Raw genomic sequence first — 24,121 nt, 5'->3', positions numbered from 1 at the left:
AGTTCGAGTTATCTAAATTGAAAATTTTTAAAATAGTACAAAATATATTAATTCCTATACATTTATTATGAATAAAGTAATATAATAAGAAATATTTACTGTGTATTTATATATGAATTATGTATATGTAATTTTAAAGAGGTATGTATTTATGTATAAATAAAAATTAGTTAGAAGATTATTTTAAAAAGGTATTTATTTTTGTTTGAGTTTTGTTGTTGATCGCAGCGTTTGTAAAGAATCGTTTTAAAAAATTTATCAGTAACGATAACACTAATGAGTAATGATCTTATTTTTGATATTAAAATATATACATACTACATAAGTACACGAGATAAATATCACAATTTTATAATATTAATAAAACTTTAAACTTCGAGTTATCCACGAAAATATTCAAGTTAAACAAAAGATTTTTTACATTGTTTAAATAGGAAATTCTAGGGACTGGAGAAAAAGTTCGAGGTATCGACGATTTTGAGTTAAAGAAGTTCGAAATAACCAAGTTCGACTGTATTACTATTATTAGACTATTTACACTTATTAATTGAAATTTAAAATTTACTATAGTTATTTATTTTAATTTAAAATTTTGTTATTATTATTATTATTCATTAGTTTTTATTATTAATGTAATTATTACGAAATATTATTATTAATATTAAAATATGATTAAAAAATAATTATTAAATTATTTACTTTTCTCTATTGATATATATTTGTTTTAATATTTTTGCATTTACGTATTCCGAATAAAATATCATTTACATTTTACAATCGTGTAACTTAAAATACAATGCCAATTATTATGTTTAATATGTGTTTTTTTTTTTTTTTAATTATCAATCATGTTATTTAAATAAAATAACCAAAAATTATTCAAATAATAATATTTTCAAATTAAATACAATTTACTATTCAAATTTTTAATAAATGTTTATTGAAACTTGAAAGTATTTATTAATCAATAGTAAACTATTCATTCACGGAATACGATTCATGCATAAAAATGGTAAAGTAAAGCAATTCAAGTTAGAATTTGTTTCCTAACTTAAAAAAAAAAAGATAATGTGTTCACTGTAAGATTGATGTGACATATTGTAATCATTTAATTATTTACCAAAGAGAAGAAATTTGAGAACTAAAGATCATGTGGTAAAATAAGAGACTAGAAAAGACTCGAGCGCTGTGGATTTTAGAATTGGTACATTTAGAAATACATTAAAATAAATAAAAATAATAATAAGCTAAAATTTGTAATAGAATAATGTGTAAAATCTCGCATAATGAACACAAGTTAATTTTGTATCAATAAAGATAAATTGGCGTAAAACTTAGTTTTGATTATAAAAAATAAAAATAAGGATACTAATAACAATCAGTTATAGGATGATAAGACAAAAAAAAGCCCCCTGGCATTTAAAATATTTATATATTATATAATCCAAAACACCAACGGCTTCTCTGAATGATTACTAGACAATATAATAATAATACGTAAGTACTAGGTAATAATAATTTGTATCAGCCAGATACTTAGAAATTGTTTTATGTACATTTATGATGCGAATCAGAACTTTCGTACACTGCAGGCGCTTGACAATTACAATGATTGTACAATAATATAATACATGGAAATATATCATAAACATATGTATATGTTTAAATAAATAATCTATCAATGATGATTAAAACTAATGTCCCCAACTTATATAAACAATTTCCTGCATTACAATTATTGTTCAAGTAAGTATTTACAATGCAGCACAAGTGGATACCCGTGAAATTACAAGTATTTTCAAGTGATCATGTGCATCCAAAGTGTGACAGGGTTATTTTGTTAATATTCAACACACGTTTCAGGTCACATTTCCAACAATAAGCTCTATTTTTGGTTATATACAAAGGTCCAAATGTCCAATCAACGACCTGAGTTGTAAGGATCACTCGAACACGTTGATAACAATATTACCGTGATAATTTTCTACCACTCACGTTTGTTATAAGTTATAACCATAGAGTCTATGATTAGGTAATATATATATACGTTATATTATGTTTCATAAAATAATTTTTTTTTAATGGTGAAAATTATGTATGATTGTTCATATCATTTGCAAAAATGTCATGGCACTATCAATTCAAGTTCGCAAAACCAAAGTAAATATTGTGTAGTAGACAATAGTGTAATATGATGTGTTTAAACCGAACCGAAACTATGTTATTGTTAGTATTCCGTTTATAAATGTGTGAAATTTCGCCATCGTAAACACGTAAGATATGTACTATACTTTTTATAATCACATTGTACAGAATTCATTAAACTAAGGAAATGTTGAGGTATCGAAAAAAAATATTAGTAATTAAGACTGAACAATTTTTATATTATTTTATTTATTTAACGGGTGAAGTCTTTTTTACAAAGTTATTAATAGTAAATACAGTAATAAACTTATGTGCATATATTATAATATTATAGCAGCATTACCTTCTGAGGTCTTCTAGTCACACCAATACATAAGCACAAGTTTATACCTTGTAGCATTTAGTCAATAATTATTTTTTTTAGCCAAAAGTTATTTTACTATATTTTTTATAAAATCCAAAAATGTATGTACCTCAAGATTTAAATAACTAAATAATAGTTTTCTGAATATGCTCAAATCAACGTTCAAAATATTAATATAAATTAAAAAAATCGTATTTAAATTAATAATTTACAAGTAAAAAAAAAAATTAAATTAAAAAAATCTTGTGTATTGATTTTAGAAAATTTTGAAAAAAAAAATTTATATGTATAGGTATATATAGGTATTATATATATTTAATTAATATTATTATAATGTTATCTAATTTGTATAATTTTAATAAAATAAAATCCAGAAGCGTTTACAGACATCGATCAGTCATTGTTACTAATCTATAAAAAATATGATCATATTAACTTACAAATACCCACTTACTTAAAAATAAATGTTTTATGATTTTTAATTGAAATAATCAATTTCACTTTAGCAGTGTTTTAATTTCAATTATAAAACTGTATACATAAATTTATATAGGTACTCTAATAATACAGCGTACCTACTTAAAAAACATATTTTAAATATTTTATTAAAGCGTTTTATACCGAAGTAACATATTAAATCTAAAATATATGTAAATGTATGTAAAATAAAATATGATGTTTAGTCATGTATTAAAACTTAAAGCAAATTCGAAAATCATTCAATGTCTTGTACACGACGGTATACGAAGAATATGCAAAACCAAGAAGTTCCGCAGCCCAAGTTATAACTCATGCGTACGTCAAACATTTTCCAACTTCTGAATGATATATTGTATAATAAGATATATACATATAAGTTTATGACGCACGATAATGAATTGTAAATTAACGAAAACGCGCCAAACTATTTTTGAATACCATATATTATGTCATAATGGATTAGCAATCCATATTGTACTTATAATACTTTCATATATAATTTTGATGATAATCAAACAAATAAATAAAATGTAAGAAATTTGTACCTATTCTATATGTGTACTATATAAAACAAAAGCTGCATCGTAATTTATTTCAAAAAATCATATGATTAGGTTCGGATACGAATTACTTAATAAAATATTATAGTGTTTTAAGTACCTATAGGTATCTGTTAAAAAGTGTGAATTAATTCCCGACTTAAGTATTAGCGCATTTAATGAGTAGAGGATTTTGTTTTTTTTTTTTTTGCAAAGGGTCATTACTAAATAATAAAAATAATTGTTGAAAAAAAAATTAATAGTAGGAAGATAGATATTGTTTGAAGAATACATTTCTGATCACCATAAGATATAAAAGCTCTAAAATTTAAAGACTTATAATTATTTAAACATTTATTTTTAAGTAAGTGGGTATTTGTAAATTAATATGATTATATTTTTTATATATTAGTAACAATGACTGATCGATGTCTGTAAACGCTTCTGGATTTTATTTTATTAAAATTATACAAATTAGATAACATTATAATAATATTAATTAAATATATATAATACCTATATATATAAATATTTTTTTTTTCAAAATTTTCTAAAATCAATACACAAGACTTTTTAATTTAATTTTTTTTTTACTTATAAATTATTAATTTAAATACGATTTTTTTAATTTATATTAATATTTTAAACGTTGATTTGAGCATATTAAGAAAACTATTATTTAGTTATTTAAATCTTGAGGTACATACATTTTTGGAATTTATAAAAAATATAGTAAAATAACTTTAGGCTAAAAAAAAATAATTATTAACTAAATGCTAGAAAGTATAAACTTGTGCTTATGTATTGGTGTGACTAGAGGAATTCAGAAGGTAAAAGATTTTAGTTATAATAAGCTTACCTTTATTTAATTAAGGTTTAAATCTGGAAACGAAACTTAGTCATTTTTCTGGTAATTGATCAAGCTTATACTGATATATCTAAACATGTCGTACCACTTTAAAACTACCAAGTATCGTAATGAGTTTTGTTTTATCTATAAGTCTTAATAATTTAATCTAACCGAATTTATTGATGACTGTCCAGAAATCCAGCCTTATTGTAATGTCTCTCACCGTAGATAAATGAACAACTTTAATTACATTTTTCGTGGTGATAAGAGTTGTTTTCCTGTAGATTTTCTAAATTGAATCTCATTGGTGGTTTATTTATTTGTCTTCACAAATCTCAAATTAATATGCACTCCAGATAAATTATTTTCATAACACATCTAGTATATAACTTTAAATTAAAAATGCTTGGAGTATTTAAGCTAAATCATCAAAATGTAAATTTAAAAAAGAACCAAACTGTATCCAAATTTAGAAAATACTACTTTTAGAGAATCAAAAATTTATTCTAAAATAATATAAAATAAAATACTATATATTGGTTTACTGTTTTTGCGTTGAAAAAATATTTATTTATTTTTTTTATTTTTAAAATAATTCATACAAACTATACTTCTTAGTATAATAAGTATAAGTGAAAAGAGACAGAAGACATGGTATGCGTGATTAAGAAGTCACCCACTAGTGACTCTTTACGTGATAGGAGATTTGAGAAGATAAGGTAATAATATTTATATATATATATATATATATATATATATATATACATTTTTTAAATTTTTTTTTTAACTTAACTCGGAGAGAGGTAGAGTTTGATTATTGTAAAAGATCTCTACATTATCTCCTTTTCAGTCGACGACGAGGATTTTCAGGAAGTGTTAAGATATTTAAGTCACTAATTAGAGGATTATGGTTTCCCAGACGTGAGAAGAACCGCTTATAAAATAATACAGATTTCTCTTCGATCGATTTGACATGTAGATCGTTGTGGAGAGTTAAATTTGAATGTATGGTGGAGCGTTAGTGAGTTGGCGTAGAGTGATATTCTGATAAGATTCGATTTTGTTAGATTCGATTTCTTTGTCGCACCCCAGAGCTGTAGACCGTAGGTCCAGATGGGGTTTAAAAATGTTTTGCAAATTAGTAGTTTATTTTTTAAGCTTGTGCATTTATTTTTTGTTAACAATGTTTTGAGCATACGAGAACGAAAATTTAAAATTAATGTTTTGGATCTGATGTGTGGATTCCAAGTCAATCTTTTGTCTAAAATAAGGCCTAAATATTTTACTGTATCGGAAGTGGATATAGGTATGTTATCCAAAGAAACTGGAAACAAAGACCGTGTTTCAAGGTGAAGATGGTATGAATAGATTTGGTGTGATTCAGTTTAATTCTTCATTTGGAGTACCATGATTACATAAAATTAAGATGAGTTTGTAGATTACTAGAGGCTATTAGGGGATTTTTATGAATTGGAATTAAAGCTTTGTCATCAGTGTAATTAGTAACAATGGTGTTTTTGGTGACGGGTTGATCAGAGGCATAGATGTTAAACAATAATGGAGATAGAATATCACCTTGGGGTACGCCTGTATTTATCATAGTCATATGTGAGGTACAGGTTCCGATGCGGATCTAAAAGTATCGATCGGTTTGGTAAAATTTATTTAGGAGAAACAGGGAAGGTGGAAGAAAATTGGGAAGTTTAAAAAGTAAGCCATCGTGCTATACCCGATCGAATGCCTGTGAGATGTCCAAAAAAAACACAGGAATAGTATTGTTTACGTTCCAACGAGGTTGATATAGAGTCAACTAGGCGGTGTACTAAATGAATAGTGTTGTGTTTAGCGCGAAATCCGAATTGAGATGACGGAAGAATGTTATTTGAGATAACATGTGGGGATAGTCGTTGAAGAATAAGCCTTTCACAAATTTTTGAGAAAAAATGGTAGGAGGCTTATAGGTCTATATGAGCTTAGAGCATCTGGAGGTTTGTTTAGCTTTGCAAACATGACAATGTGTGAAAATTTCCACATAAGAGGGAAATAAGATAGACGAAAAATTGCATTAAATATATAGGTCAGAAGGACTATTGCTTTTTTTTAGTAGACATTTTACAACCTCTGCTGTTATTAGGTCAAAACCGGGAAATTTTTTATTCGAGTGTTTTAAAATAATAGTTTTGATCTCGTTTGGAGTGTTGTATTTCACGGGAGGTCTTTTAGGTAACGGAGGGTCTAAATATTTCCTAACATTCTCTATGTGTTGAGGGTCTAGAATATCTGCGTGAGGTTGAAAACTATTTGATAAATACGTTTGAAATATTTCAGCTTTTTCTATATCACTGATAGCTAATGTATTGTCTGCTTTTTTGACAGGAGTTGAGAGAGATTTATATTTTAAAAGCTGTTTAGTTTCTCTCCAAAGAGAACCGTCAGAAACAGATAGATTGTGCAATTTTTTCTCGAAAGCATTGGCTTTATGTTTTGTAAGGATTTTTTTTAAAGCATTAGCAAGTTTGTTATAGGCGGATTTGTGTGAAGGTAGACGAGAGAGGTGGTATCTTGCTCTTGCTCTGCGTTTTTCCACTATTAAACTACGAATTTCTTCTGGGATTATTGAGTAATTAGAATTAGAGTTTATTATATAGTTTAAGTTAACAGTTTTATCAGGTTTGATAGCGGTCCACGTTACCGATTGAATTAGAATTGATAAATTATTGACAGCTTCGTCGATATCAAGATTAGATAAAAAAAAAAAAAAAAATAGTTTAACAATCATTATAAATAATACATCTTTGAAATTTAAAGATAAACTTTGAGTATATATAAAATAAATGTAATTACATATTTATAATTGATTTAATAAATAATTAAATATATTATTAAAATGTTAAGATTAATTCGTTGGTTTTATGAAATATCATATAACTTGAGCTTTTTAATGTGCATTCAAACTAAAAATAAATAATATACACTGCTATATTATCTTATGTTAATGTTATCAAAGACTAGATAGCTAATTTTTAATATAGTTTCAATTATTATTTCTTTAAATCATATAATATTAACATAAAAGTTTAAAACGTAGATGAGTACCGCGGGTTACTGTACAGTAGGTACATGATGATGTCGAGTGGATCACTAATATAGGTCTGTTAAATTTGAATTCAATGATGTATATAAATCTGAGTTGAAACGTCTATCAACCTATATTACCAATGAAATTTTTTTGATACAGCTATTTAAGTTATTTATTTTACTTTTAGTATTATTGTAGGTTGATATCATTTTTTCCAAAAATCTTGCATTTAATTTTTTTATAGGACATCAACTACGTGGTTATTTACTGATGTTACATTATTTACATTAGACAATTTTTTATTACCTACCTACATTATACTACATTCAATTACATTGAATTATTTTATAACTGTTACATGTATAATTGTTTTCTTAGATAATATTAAATTAGATGATAAAGTTCAGTTTCATTGATAAAATTCATTAATTTTCCAGACGTCTCATTTTTCCTTAATTTTTTTGTTTGTTTTTCCCGATTATAAAAAAAGTGCTAAAAATGTCTAAATTTTATCTCTTTAAAGTACAAATTAGATTCAATTTTATATCCAAAACTACCCTCATTTATGAAAATCGAAGCTTTTTATCAACAACTTATCGTGTATTTATTCACAAAATAATAAAAGTCATATGATGATAAAATCAATACATTTATCATATTCATTATTTTTTCATATTCATAAATTACATTGTGAATTAAAACTAAGTGAGATACAAATTTAGATTAAGTCATAATCATTAAAATATTTATTATATGTATAATATATAATCATGCATTTTAATTAATCAATAAATATTATTATTTATTATATACAACTTTACACATAATAATACATATTCATGCGCATTTTTTTGAATAATTTTTTTTCAAGATTGTATTGATTTAACAATAATGCGTTTTTTTTGTGTGTGTATGTATACACAACAAGTAGTTGAAAAAATATTTAGATTTTTAACTTTAAAAATCGTTTTTAATAGAAAATTGAGTTTAGTTTGTACTATAGAGTGATCAAACACAATCAACATCAATTAACAGTGATAAACTTAACACCTAATGTACATCAAAGAAGTAACCGCTTTCTATCATTTTTTATTTATGTTCCCATTATTTTATACCTACTTATAAGTAGTTTTAAAGTAAAAATAAATTGTATATAATTTAAAATAAATAATATTTTTAAAGCTATTAAAAAAAATTGTTTTGTTTTACAAAAAGTTGTAAAATAAATACTAAAATTATTTAAAAACAAATAATATGCAGAATTGTATTCAAAATATTCCTTTTCTTTTATTTTATAATAAGTATTTTAGTTCTAAAATAGCTATTTAGTAAAATAGTAGATTATAGCCAATCTATCTCTATCGACAGTTTTTTAAATTTAATTGTCTATATAATTTCATAATTACGCCACAACTAACTATAGATTCATTATATCTTTAAATATTGTTAAAATTATTTGTATTAAACTTCTTAAAAATCACATTCTTTAAAATTAATTGATTATATTTTATTTCATACAGATTTATTTATGGTTAGAAATATAATTATACTAGTTCAATATTGAAAAATCATCTATTATTTTATTATTAAATAAATTTAAAAAAAAAAAAATTTAAGTAAGCTAAAAGAAAATAACAGAATTTTCATGTATTTTTTAAATTAGTATTATTAAATGAGTATCAAAATTTCACGTAGATAATTCTGAACACCAACTTTCTTAAATTTTTTATTTAAATAGTTGATTTCATTTTTTCTTAGTAAATTATTTTTAAAAAATCCCAATATTTTACTATAAACGAAACCGATATTCTAATTGCACATAGGTTAATTTCAAAAGATATTTTTTAAGTATGATAATTAAAATTTTTCACCGGGGTTATGATGAAACTTTTGGTATTTGAATATCATACTTTATAACACAAGTTAATATTTTATCAATTTTACCTAAAAATGTTCTTTTAATGGAGGATATAATAGGTAGAATGAGTTATTTTTACGCTAATTTTAGATAATATATGTGTATATTATAATATAATGAATGACAGTGGTTTGAATTTAATCAACTTGCGTCACCAACATGAAATTGAAATCTGAAATTTGTATCGTTTTTATTATTATTTCCTTATGTAAGTATACGTTAAAAAAAAAAAATTGTATTCAAAATTTAAATTAAATGTGTTTAATAGGACGTCATTCCTGGAATTTAAAGAATATTCTTGTAACTTTTTTTCAAAAAAACAGTTGTTAAGCAGATGATTTGTTTTAATTTTGATTCAGTGTATCATGGTATTATGTTGTATAACATTTAATTAACTAAACTAGAAATTATTTATCTTATGAATTTCAAATGATAATTTAAAAATTATAGACATTAATATATTTATCAAGATATTGTAGTATGAAAAATATAATGAGTACAATAAATTTTAGACTAAAAATATTATATCCATTTATTCTATATAATATTTTTGTAAAGTCTAGCCATCGTATCTTTTTTTCATAAAAATGTTTTTTTAGCATCGTTAGTTTAGAAACTAAGCTTAAGAGTTTATGTTTTAAAAATAAATATGTGCTAAATAAATAATGCATAGTAAAAAAAGAAGTTTAAAAGGCCTTTTGAAAAAAAAAGATATTTTTACACATAACAAGACATTTAAAAATATAATTAAAAAAAAAAAAATATATATCAATAAAAAAATAATCATGATTTCATAATTTGAATAAATATATAGGAAATTACAGGTTAAAGTAAGTATGGTCAATGAATATGACGAATGTTAAATAACCTTATATAGTATAAGTTAATGATATTTATTTTGCCATTTTCATTTTTATTTTAATTTCAATGTTTCGCGGCTATGCATGTATAAACTATAGACTGCATGTAGAACGTCGTCAATACCCTAAACAAGGGAGTGCGTCGAACCACTTAAACGCATTCTCCATAATAGCTTTTTATTGAAATTTGCGGATGTGCAATAAACGTGTGTTTCCGAACGTCACGTGGATAATGAGAGAAATACATTCTGTATTACCTTATGTCGCTGAGTAGTATCATTATACCTCTATGTAAATCTACGTATACGTAGATTTATAATATAATATTGTTTCCCTAGAGAAAAAGAGAAGGAAAAAATAAATATTTTTTATAGAAAAGTATAAGCCTCAAGTGTAGTATACGTATATCCGCTTCTGAGCTATATACATATATAAATATATTTTTTTTTATATTGGTTTTAAATTTTGAATATATGAGGTTTAGAGTTAGATACCTTTAATGGATCATTATATTATGTAGGTACTGCTATATATAATCTGATAATTAACAAATATAATTATTTTAATATTATTTAGCTAGATTTGACTATTCAATAATTTCGTAAGGTTTAAAATAATTATTATTCATTAATTTTACATTATATACATACAATAAAATCACTATAGTGTTGCAGTGCAATTTTTAATGCATTTAAAAAAAGTAAATTATAATTCTATAAATATTGATTTTTACAGTTGAAAATTTCAGTAATTGATGTATATTACCTACCTATTAAACTGATTGAAAATTTTATCTCTCCGTAAAAACTTAACAGAATATTTTCGGACATTTTCATTGAATTATAATATATTATTATTACTAACTTATAATAAATGTTCTTATTATCTATAATTATTTTTTTAATCTACCTTGTTTGTGCTTTTATAAATATTATTAACTATAATAAACGATATTTTTAAGTAAATTTATACATCTCCAGAACAAACTCTTCCTTACGTCACTAAATAAATCATGAACAAAAAAAAAAAAAAAACACAAGAAGAACTCTGAATATTATACGTACATAATATAATCATATGTAATATGTATATCTGTATAGGTAATATCTGTCCGGGTTGAATGTAAATGAAATAAAAACTATGAAATATACTCGTAATAACAACATAAATCATTTAAAAACAAAAATAATGTCTAAAAAATGTAAATAAACTATCTGCAGTAAACCTTAAGTACAGTTTTGTTTAATTCAAGTATAATGTATAATGTTCTGCAAACTTAAAACTACTAAATCTTGAACTTTTTGAGCGTTAAGCATTTAAATTTTTTGAAGTTTTAGATTTAAAATCCATGGATAGCATTCGAATATTTAGCTCTCAGATCCAGAAATTAACAACTCGACATGTTATTCAACATTTAGAAGTAAGAAATAGTCAAAGTCGATAATATGTATTATATATATTACCTATGTACACAATGTAATATGGCAATTGTAATACTAAATACTATTTCACATGCATTGTGATGTCATAAGACACCAAAATATAATATAATATAATAAATATTCTAACATTACGAAATGCAACCGTAAAGTCAAGTGTACGTGCGCACGGTTTAAATTAATAAACAAATCCACTTGTTTAGCTACTTGCTTGTTTAAATTAACTAAAGTAAATAAATTAGCAAGTATTGTTCACACGTACCAAACTTTTTTTTAAAGAAGTAGGTTTAAATTTATCGGAAATGTCCGAGAAAATTGTTGTGGCAATGAACGGAAAATGACTCGTAAATTAGAAGAAGAGTATAACTTACCTTGCTTATAGAAACCTGAATTATAAATTGACTTTTTCCAAGTATAAATTTTAATTAAAATATTGTAAAATATGCCTTAAAACTTATAAAATATCAAGATGTGTAAAAATAAACACACTAAAAATGTTGTAAAATGATATTTTTTATTTAAAATATTATATATTTTTACACATATGTATAACACATTTGAATATCTAGTATTAATATTTTGGTGTACAGAGCGATAAAATGCTGAATATCAACAAAATATGCCTATACGAATCTAAACTATAATTACTAATTATTATTATCATGTAATTGCGTTGTGGTCGCACGTAGAGAGGAATTATGCATCCACTTGTGCAACCAGGGACAATGCAAAACGCTCGAGTGTTTTAACGTGTAGTCGTCAGACGTCTATTGATTCGAACGGGATCTGATAAAAAGTTAGTCAATCTCGTATAACAGTTCGCTCATGGCGAGAAACTATGTTTAATGTAATGTTAAACAAGTCAACAAGACAGAGAAGTGCGCGTGTAGGTCACAAGTACAACGACGCGGGCGCACGTACCTACTTACAATGTGAAAAATGTACGTTTCTACGAGATATTTTACCACGGTAAATTTATTTATTATGTAAAATATTTCACCACGGTTTGTGCATAATATTAAAGATGTGCATATTGCTAAGACTGAGCATTAACCAGTTAATAAGTTAAAACTTACGTTAATGTATTTGAACATAAAATTTCTTAGTTTGCTTCTTTAAAATCTTCAGTTGAGTTCATTTTAAATTTTCATATTATCCAGCAAAATACATTTATTTGTTGCAGTTAATATCTATAAGTTTGTGAAATGTATAAAATATTTTTAGAATAAAAAAATTAAGATCTTTACTAAGAATTTCGTATTTTTATTAATAGATAGAAACTAATTTATTTGTGTATACATAACGTATACTATATAAGTGCATTGGTAGACCCACAAATTATACTCTTAATACTTGTAGATATAAATCATGAATTGTAACAGTTTAAATTAAGATTTACTCTTAAATTGTTATACTAAACATTTGTTTTAATTCTTTACTTATTATTAAACTACTTTACTATTTTAATATTATTTAGTGTTTAGGTAATATTAACTATAATTGGTTAGTCAAAACCTTAAAATTTTTATTTTAGTATTTAGATACTGTATATTAATTTAATTTATACATTTATGTACTTTTTATTAATTATAAGTAGTTTGTTTTATTAATTTGTACTTGTTTATTTTATGTGTTAAGCAATTGAATACATTTACACTTAAATTTAAATTATGGTTCTAGGTTTTAAATATTAATAGAGTTCTGCAATGCATGTATATTTTTAATTATCAATTAAAAATTAAAACATTAAATTGATTCTCTATCATAATGGATTATGATACTTAAAAAATAAAATATTTCGTTTTCTGTGATTACATCGTATAGTTTTTATTATTGTCTATGTTCTCATATGAAAAAGTGCGAAATAAAAGTATATTATTATTTATTATTTATATAACTAGATGATATATTTTTATTTTTAATTAAATAAAATTATATATATATTATAAATTGAATAATTTTAAATAAGAATATTGAACAACTGCCCACAGGCGTCAAAATGTTATAATTTGAAATTTGTTCACTTGTAAATTGTTAATTTTTAAAAATTAAAAAAAATTATTTTAATAATATATTATAATTTATAATTTAAATTATTATGTATACCATAATATATAAATAATTTATTTTTTTGCTTAAAATTCAAATAAATAATGTATTATAGTTAATAGCGATCAAGAATTATTAATGTAGCTAATAATAGTATTTTTTTTTCTAAAATTATTGTGATTTAATAGATGAATAGGCATAAGTTATTTATCATGTTATGTCGTATTTTGTAATCATAATCATAATAATCATACTACAATTATTAAATTTATTATTAACACCGATTATATAACATTAAAAAAACTATAATAAATTAAATTTGGGCTTAAAAATTAAAATCGATAAATTGTTAAATTTTCTTAAAAAAATGTATTATATATTGCATATTATATTATGTCTGTTGATATTTTGTACAGCTCTAAACAGCCAGATTGATATTTAGTTGGTGTTTGTACAATGCTGTGGTATGGAAGAATATTATACTTGTGCTCTGTAATATATCATATAGGTAGTGAGCGGAACGAAAAAACTAAGAAATATAATATATTTTATGTTGTACACAATACAAAATAAATAAACATACACGGAAAAGATTTAACCAAAAAAAAAAAGATGTATAATATAATATAGTGATGAGATTAGTATACACCAGACACAAGTTTTGTGGAAGTTCTGTAAAAAAGTATATTTTAAAAATATAGGTATATTCCGGGTTGTATACAATATAATAATTTATATCATCAATGTATCGGGTCTTATTCAAAATATTATTTTTTTATGCATATAAATTGTGATTATTGGGTACCTATTTACTTTTATACTCGTCGGTCTTGTTGGTCAGATTTCTCGTGTAAATCAATTACTATACATTTTTTCAATTTGATATGTTTATTTCCATTGGAATTGGAAAACGAAATGGTTATATTTTTTCTACTTTTCCTACTAAGAAAAATATAAAACCCGGCTGTTTAATATAGCTTTCCACGTGCTGCAGGTAACGTGATGTCCGTCCCTATGCACACACATACTCATACAAATAAAATATTCTTTTGAGCTTTATATATTTTCTTCTTGTTTTTATTTATTTTTAAATTACATTTTGTGTGCTATCATGTGCGTGTATTTATTTCTATACATGGAAACGAAGACAAATAGAAGGATTCGACCGATCTATGGTAATGGGTATTTTTGGGTCATGGTATAAAAATCATATTACATATTATAATAATATATGTACGAGTACTACTGAAGTTTGACCACATTTTCACAGTTTTTACCAGCTACAGAAGCGCCAAACATGAAGTGTACTGACATAACGAATATGCCAAAAGCCTATCATTAAATATAGATACCTAGTTAAATTACTTTCAAAGAAGTCTTTTTCCGTGAAATTTTTAAGCGATCATCTAGATCAAAATTATTAGAGATAGGTACCTAGTAAGAATGATAGCGGTTATCCTTAATAAAAATAATAAAACATTAATAAATAATGTAAAATAGTCTTTTCAATTTACGTTCACGGACCCCCTTCGGTACATGTGCGGACTCCTAGGGGTCCTTGTACCACATTTTGGTAAACATTGATCTAGATGATTCAAGTTAGTCATATATAGTGAACATTAAATATTAGAATTCTCAGCAGGTACAATAAAATATAACTATCTTCTGTTATAAACCAATAGTTATACAACACAAACAGACCAAAAACTAAATATATGAATTTAAAAATTAATTTATGTAGATGGTATTTATAGACATATCTGATTAACTAGAAAAAAAAATTACTATAGTGCAAAATAAGTTAGTAGATACTAAGTACCTATAATTTCATTAATACTTTCATTTTTTTATTATCTATGACTATTTAAATAATATTTTCCAAAAATGATTACAAAAATAAAATATATTTTATAAATTAAATAATTTTGGTAGGTAATCATTTTAATTTCAATATGATAAAAAGTTTACATTTCGTTTGAAATGCACATTATTAGGAAATAGATTATTTTGTTATTTTGTTATAGTGTTTTATGTTAATATAAATTAATAACTGTTGGAAAAAACCACAATTACAGAAATTATGATATTCATTTTAGAATGTTTTAAATTTAATCAGTTAATTTGTTTCTTTATTTTAGACATTATAAGAAAGAAAAAAATCAGTCAGTGTAACAATCAGCTACTTATGAAGTAAATAGTAGCCTTTTCGAGCCAATTAATAACAATGATATTGATTTTAACTATTAAATATAGAAAAAAATTAAAAGAAAATTGGAAAATAAAATATAGGTACATACTTAGATTTCTATTATCCTTACTTTAAAGTTTATTTTAATATTATTCAATATGTGGTTTTGTTATAAATATTAGCCTTATAAATACGTTTAATTTTAGTGGTTAAAGATTTTAATTAGTAATTTTTTTTTGATTAAAAATATTGTCAAGTAAAACAAAATTCAGTAAATTTACCCTATAGATAAATCTGTATTGATATTATTTATTTAAAATTAATGTTTTAATGTTTAAACAAACGTTGAAATAAAAAACGAAATTTAATGTAAAATTTAACGAATACACTGCGTTAGTTAAACGATTTTTAAAATAAAATAAATTAATGAAAACTTAATATTATATAATATAAGTATATCAGAGTATGTTATTTGTTTATATATATAAATTATAAATTTGAACATTTTATACATTATACATACCTATAAGATTTAATATTGTCAATCGATAGGTTATTAATAGAGTATGGATTTTGAAGCATCAAAAAACTAAAAAAAGTACTTAAAATAAAGCAATAAAAATAATTTATTGTTTTAATCAATGGTATAACAAAAATGATGAAAATCAATACACAACGGATATTAGAAGTTGAGAATCAAGATTACCTGAATTTATTTGAAAATTTCATAGCCTATTTAGCCATTAATAAGGTACTAACTTTGATAATATTAACTTCCCAATGTTAGAATTCTACTACATTATATTATATAAAATGTCAGTCTTACATTATTCTTAAATAATTAAATAAAACACAAAACAATTTAAAGGGATTAATATTGAATAAAATGGAACAGATCTAAAAATTAATTTTATTAATTAAAATATTAACAGTGCTTCACTGTTAAAATTTAAATGGGGTAAATTAAAAATAATTTGTAATTATTCAATGGTGTAGGTATGAAGAGCATAGTTTTGTCTTTTATCTGTATTTCAAGGCTCAAATCAATAAGTATAAACGCTTTAATGTGTTGATAAAAATATATTTATTTATCATACAATATAATGTTTTAGCATTGATTAAACATATATATTATACATATATTAAACATGTATGTTTAATAAATGGTTTTAGACAATAGTTAGTCGTTAAATAGTAAATAATAATAATAACATAATATAATGAAAGAGACCGGAATATATTCGTTACTTACTGATATTTTTTTTTTTAAACACAATTCGTCCATGACCCACAGTATTGCTTACGTTTCTTCCTTCTCTGTTTTTTTTTTTTTTTTATGATTTCACGATTTTATCGCTAACTACTGGGAAATTTTAAAAATTACCCGTTATAGTACCTATGTTCTATCTCCAATACATAAAAAAGGATTATCATAAAACTATTCGTGCCTTTTACTGCACCCTAAAAAAGCGTTACCGAAAAATAAAATCTAGTCGCTATAAAAGCTATACTATTGCATCACATAACATATCTAAAGAATAATTTTACTATTTTTTAATAAAACAAATTTATATATCTGCGCAGCATACAATATATATAAGCAAATAAATATAATGATTTAGTTCAAACTTTAATGCTCTAAAATTTGTTTTTAAATTGAAAAAATATTCAGAATTATATTTATTTTTAAATTTAATCTAAAAATAAAAATACATTTAAAGTAAATAATTATACGTACATATTAGTTATTATACGAGTAGTCGAACGTCGAATGCGAAATAGGCTTCAAAATATAAAAAATGTTTATCATGAATTAAAAAAGGTTAAAAATTTTAAATTTCAAACCAGTGTCTTTATTTTATTGTTCTATAATATTTAACCATAATATAAAAATAAAATTAAAAATTTTTAAGTAAAAAATGTTTGGAATTTAAAAAAAATAAAAAAATGTTATTAATTTAACTTAGTTATCTATTGACTGTTAATATTTTAAATTTTAAAATTGTTATTTTTTATGCTTTAAATTTGATTACATTTTTTTCTAAGTCATAAAAGCTTAAAAATTTTACACAACGATAAAAAGTTTTTTTTACAGTACTCAAAAGTATCCAAAACCCTATAATTATAAATTATGAAATTGTACCTCAGTTTTAAAATTTTGAAATTGTGATACGATTTAATCTATCAATTTAACGAGCGTTTTTATATACAATACGTTATGAATTGGAGATAATTATAGAATTTAAATTATGGTTCAAATAAAATAAATCAAAATAACTATTCTTGTAGGTACATTGCGTATAGTATTTTTATAAATTTTATAAATTAACTGGATAGCATTTAAATCGTAATTATTATGTAGTCATACCTATAATAATATTTAAATACATTTTTTTTATTGTATTTTAAAATATGTCATAGCGTGCATAATACGTATTACGTGTATATATAATATAAACATCTACAATCAATTGCTTAAGACTTATTAATAACGTAATTGTATAGAATTTTTATCACACACCAAAATATGGGATTCATAAATTTAATAATATTTTTAAATTAAATTCAAGTGTTGATAACAAAAGTGTTGGCATAGGAAGACTTTAATTTATTTTACTTGAAATACGATCATTTTGTACATCTATATATATTAGTGTTTATTTCTAATTATATTGATTTTTAAATAGTAACATTAAATAGCATTACGTTTTTGAAAAGATTACGAATCAATTTTATCGTATTGGCCTTTTAAATAGGTATGTGTTTGTATAATTTGATTATTCGTTATTTAATTTAAAGTCCACATAACTAAATTAAAAATCAAATATATACATTTTTAATCCCAAGTCAATAAATGTTGAGGTAACATTGATAGAGATATCACAATCTATTAGATTCTGTTCTTTAAATTTACAAAATTATTCATATTTCATCCTACTAGTTACTAATCTATAGTAAAAAATCCACAAAAAATGTTGTTTAAATATTTAACTCTATATACGCGGTTAAACTTTTAAAAATTATAAAATATTATATTATTCACGTTGTATATACTGCCAAATTAATTGTAATTAGTAACTTATATTACTTAAATAATATCCATCGTGTTTTATGCAAGTAACGAATGCAGGTATATATTTTTATATTCAGTGAAACATCTATCAAAAATTGATATTTACCTTTTATTTATTTTTAAAACATTTTTCTTTATCATACCAAATGTATTACCATGAAATTTCGGGTACACATTTTAATGGCATGTAATTAAATTAAAACCTTTCCGATTAATTTACGCACTGGTGTATGTATGTGTGTGATAGAGTACGTGCGCGCGCAAACTAATTCATTTGACACGCGGCACTGATGAATAGATTTTTCGGCTGATTATTAAAAAATAAAATACCACCACCATCACCATCATCCGTGGACCAGCATAGCCCTCCTTACGCGTAGGGTAGTGTTTAGTATTATACGACCATCGTTTATCACTATATTTATGAGCTACGGACAGGATATTCGAGATAAATTTATTGTCGTACGCCCCGGCGTTTCGACGTCCAATGCCCAAGACATGCAGTAGTCGATAGTTAATTCCATTATTGAATAACAATCGCGTAAATTATGTTCGAGTGAAAAAAAAACATAATAAATAAATAAAGAAAGGAAATTGTGAATTCTGAAGTGTGGTGACGATAGTATTTATAACATCAATACACTTTAAATTTGTCAGTGGAAACTTTGATATTTCCGGATTCTTATTTCCATCAAACGACAAGATGAATTAGAAAAATAACAATCGATTTTTTGGTGGAAAACAGCATATAATAATAATAATAATAATAATAATTTAAAATATTAAATTACTACAGGGGCCTCTTTATCATTCTCTTGTGAGTTTGAAGCAGCGTTCTGATCTTTTGAAAAACTGTATATAGCTCTACGCAATGATAAATAATCCGTTGACAATAATTTTTAAGCACATGTGTGCATTTCGATACATCTATATAATTGGTTAAATGACGCCTGATTATTAATTTCTGTTTTTATAATTCATTGTAATGATTTGTGAAATTAACTTTTTATATATTTTTAGCTTCGTTGAGTAACTATATTTAAAATATTATTGAAAATATATTTAATTAAATATTTTGCTACTTTCCAATAAACAAGACTTGTTACCCTGATAATATTTCCATAAAATTAAGTCCACTGTTAATATGCCCAATTCTTAAAGTTTATTTTACACAGTATTTATCAATCGAAACTTCTTAATTAATTAATTTTTTTTTTTTTAAATTCAATTAATAAGATAATTGCTTCAATATACTTAATAAAGTTATAAATGCTTAATAAATATAATTAACATGAAAAAAAAAAAATAATAAATAAATATTTTTTTTTAGACTGATTTGTTTTGTAGGAAGATGTCTTGTGATTATTGGTATGGTTTTAGCTTGGGTTTAAATGTTTTGTTTTTTCACCAATTTTGTATCAATAATAATAATTTTTCAACTCTAGTTTTATTTAGGTTATTTTTGAAGTTTTTATATAGGTTACTACTTATAACCTATATAGTTATGATTACTAATATATTGATGGGTTGAAAAATCTTGTTTCATTGTATAATAATTGTTTGTTACTTATATAAACCAAAATGTTTAAAAATTATCTTAAATGAAAATTTAAACACACACATTGCAAATTAACCAACATGTTTTATTTTTATTTTAAATATAAATTAGATCTACTAACACTTTTTTTTGAAATTGATCCATTAAGCTGTTAAGTTCCAGAATACTTAAATTTTAGTATGAAAGTAAGCCAACTATTGTTTGAAAATTAAATTATTATCATAACTTAATATATTTTAAATAAATATAAATAAACCATAGAAATGTACGAGTATACAATGTACCTATTGCGTAATTGTGTATAAATTAATAATTAAGTTTGAAGTTATATAATAACCATATTATTAGGTTATTATTAATTTTTGTATTTTTGATTATATTAGTTGACATGGTCCGCATTTTAATCATAATTTTTATTTTTAAATTGAATCGAAATAATAGATATCAACATTTTTGGATATTATCTATTCATACTTTTAAAAAGACATTACTTCAGATGAATTAACTTTTTGAACTGTTTTCAAAAAAATTTTATTTATAAAAAGTATTCGATTTTTGGAACGATAATATTTTTAATGTTATCATAATATTAAAAACATAATATATGCATCAAAACTGGTATAGCGTAAGTTTTAAGATAAAAATTTTTTTTCCACATTTATATTATTTAGGACTTGATAGTATTAAACATATATTTTAACTATTTATTTTTTTTTTCGTGGGATAGTTAATAGTTAGTTTGAAACCCGAAGTGATTCTACAGATTAAACTTTTAACCGCTAAAATCGTCAAGTTTTGCATGATAATAGTTTGAAGTTTTCGAAGTCCTAATCATGGCAATTAATAATTCATCACATTATTAGAATACAAATAAATAAAGCTACCAAAGAATTGGATAAATTACTTATCATTTTATGTGTCTATACAAAATTCGTATTAATTATTAGTTGTATAAATATTGATGATTTTTTTCTTTTTAAATTTAGAATAATAAAACTTGATTTAAGCTAAATTAATTATAGTATTAAAATTTTATACTCCCGCAAATAAAATAAATAGAAAAAATTAATTGTTTTAGCTTAAAAACGTGATTTTGTAGACTAATAATATTACTCTTGATTTTTGTAAAATTTTTTTACTCAACTATTTAATTTTGATTTTGAATAATTCAGCATTTTAATACAAAAATATTATATTTAATCATAGCTAATACATTTTTTATTAATTTTTTTAACTATTAACAATTAGAACATTTTTTTTTTTAAACAAAATTTAATAATAATATCGAATAATAAAATTAAATGTTATCATCTCAAATTTTAATACGAACGCAATAAATAATTCGAATTTTATGTTTCTTATATTAATAAGTAGATGTAGGGATATTAAAATAATATGCTTCTGTAGAAATTAATAATAGATTAATAAAACATTTGAAACTAATTGGCACTTTATATAATTAATACGATTTGCATGCCAATAAATTTGATTAAACCGTTCGCTATCAAATAATACAAAAAAAAAAAAAAAAAATGTGAGTTATAAAATAGGATTGCATTGATTTATTAATAATTTTATTTAAAATAATGTTAACGCAATCAAACATTTAGAAATGAATAAACTTAAATCATTTGAGCTTTTAATTTAAATAACAGATATAGAGTTTTAAATTAAACAAATTGCAAATTTCAAATAAATGAATACTATTAAGTGTAGTAAAAAAAATTTATTATATCATGTTATTCAAATTCAAACTTTCAAAATAAAAAACAAGGTAGAAAAATATATATAGTATTTACTATTTAATATATTAATAAATAATTTTATTGTTTATGCAACTAATTAACTGAAAGCGAACATTTTGAATACAACTTTTCGCGGCGATGTATATCATAAAAAAAAAAAAAAAAAAAAATAATAACATATGTATAGAATATAGATAGAAATAATAAATAGCATAATATAATACTGATTTGAATAACATTTTTATTTATTAATTATAGAGTTGTTAATCTCTTCCAATAAAAACTTGGTACTTGTATTTATTATAATAAAAGAATGATACTTAAGCATGATGGTTTTTAATAATTTTGCACTGAAGTCGAACAATTTAAATACTATTTGTTGAAATAAAGCAAAACTAATTATTATCACATTATTTGTAATATATACTTTTAGTCTAGTAGTGCATTAATAAATTGCATTTCGTCCTTAAAGTATTTTTATTTATTATTTGTCAATTTCTTAAATTGGAAGTAAATAAACAATAAAAGCATCATCAAAGATTATATGAATATTAGGTATTACAATTTTTCACTTCCGTAGCATATCATTATGTTTTTTATCAAAATCAATATGTATCATATTATAATTAACTAATCAAATTTTTATCGATAATTTTAGAAAACAAGATCTACCTATTAAATAGCCCGCATAAGAAAATATAACAAAGATGGTATTACAATAGGCTATTTTAATACCAATAATATGACCAATCCAAATAATTTCAAAGCAATGATAAAATTTGCATAGTAATATTATGATGCCCGTAATCTAGACAAAAATTTGGATTTAAGAAAACACCATGTATATTTTATCGTTATCACCGTACAATACTACAACAATCATTTTATAAAGGAAACATTATAAAATAAATAATAGGTAATTTATTGTATTTATAAAATAAATACATAAATATATCTTAATTTTAGTAATATTTACTAAGATTATTATTAAATCAATTATAAAAATAATTTTTGTAGATAAATTTAATTAATCCATACTGACCATACTGAAAATAACATAAAATATTACTTTGCAATAATAGAACACGCCGTTAAGGTTTTAAAAAAAAAAAAAAAAACTAAAATTAATTAAGATTAAAACTTGTATAAATTATTATATATGTTATTTATACAAACAACATAAGTGATTGACATTTTTTTTCTAATGGTAATTTAACTTAATACATAAAAATTTACGTTTTTGAAAATTATTTTCATCTCGATAAATACAACGAAAAAATAAAACAATAGCAATAAAAACACGAATAAATAATAATGAATGCGATGAAATTAGTGAGGATCCTCTAGGGAAAAATTCTTGTATAACAATTTGTTTTCTCTGCATGTATAGAAATTCATTGTAACAGCGTAATAAAATAAAATTATATACGTATTTCAAAACATGATAGTATATGATAATCATCTCGGAATAAACGAATAAATAATTTTGTCCTTTAAAATGTTCGGGTTTTCATTTGATTAATGTTTGTTCATCAACGAATATAAATGTTTATCTTTTTTTGGGGGTACATGAATTAATACCACTCCCTACTTTTACTATTTCTGTTCATATTCGTTACAAAATGTCCATGTACATATAGGGTTGTTACAAGTTAACATTTAGGTCGGATGAAAATAATGACATTGCAGGTCAGATATTATGTTTGTTGGCATTGAAGTACACTGTAGGGTCACAATAAATAGAAAATTGTAATGAACAGAGATGATTGGCGAATAATTTAAGTTTCAAAGTTTTATAAAAGTGTTCAATTGTGTAAAAACTAAAAATATATCT

The 24,121-nt window shown here is 23.2% G+C and overlaps 1 protein-coding gene across 1 annotated transcript in view; it reads right to left on the bottom strand.

Moving 5' to 3' along the window:
* LOC112596874 (serine-rich adhesin for platelets-like) overlaps window positions 1-24,121 on the bottom strand; it is a 242,234-nt gene that overhangs the window by 33,101 nt on the left and 185,012 nt on the right. The gene's annotated exons all lie outside the window — the stretch shown is intronic.

This window comes from Melanaphis sacchari, unplaced genomic scaffold (genome assembly GCF_002803265.2).
Source record: "Melanaphis sacchari strain LSU unplaced genomic scaffold, SCAv2.0 Contig362_pilon_pilon, whole genome shotgun sequence".
In the NCBI taxonomy this organism is placed as follows: Eukaryota; Metazoa; Arthropoda; class Insecta; order Hemiptera; family Aphididae; genus Melanaphis; species Melanaphis sacchari.
The sequence above is the reverse complement of the archived record's forward strand: the minus strand, read 5'-3'. Positions and strand labels throughout refer to the sequence as shown.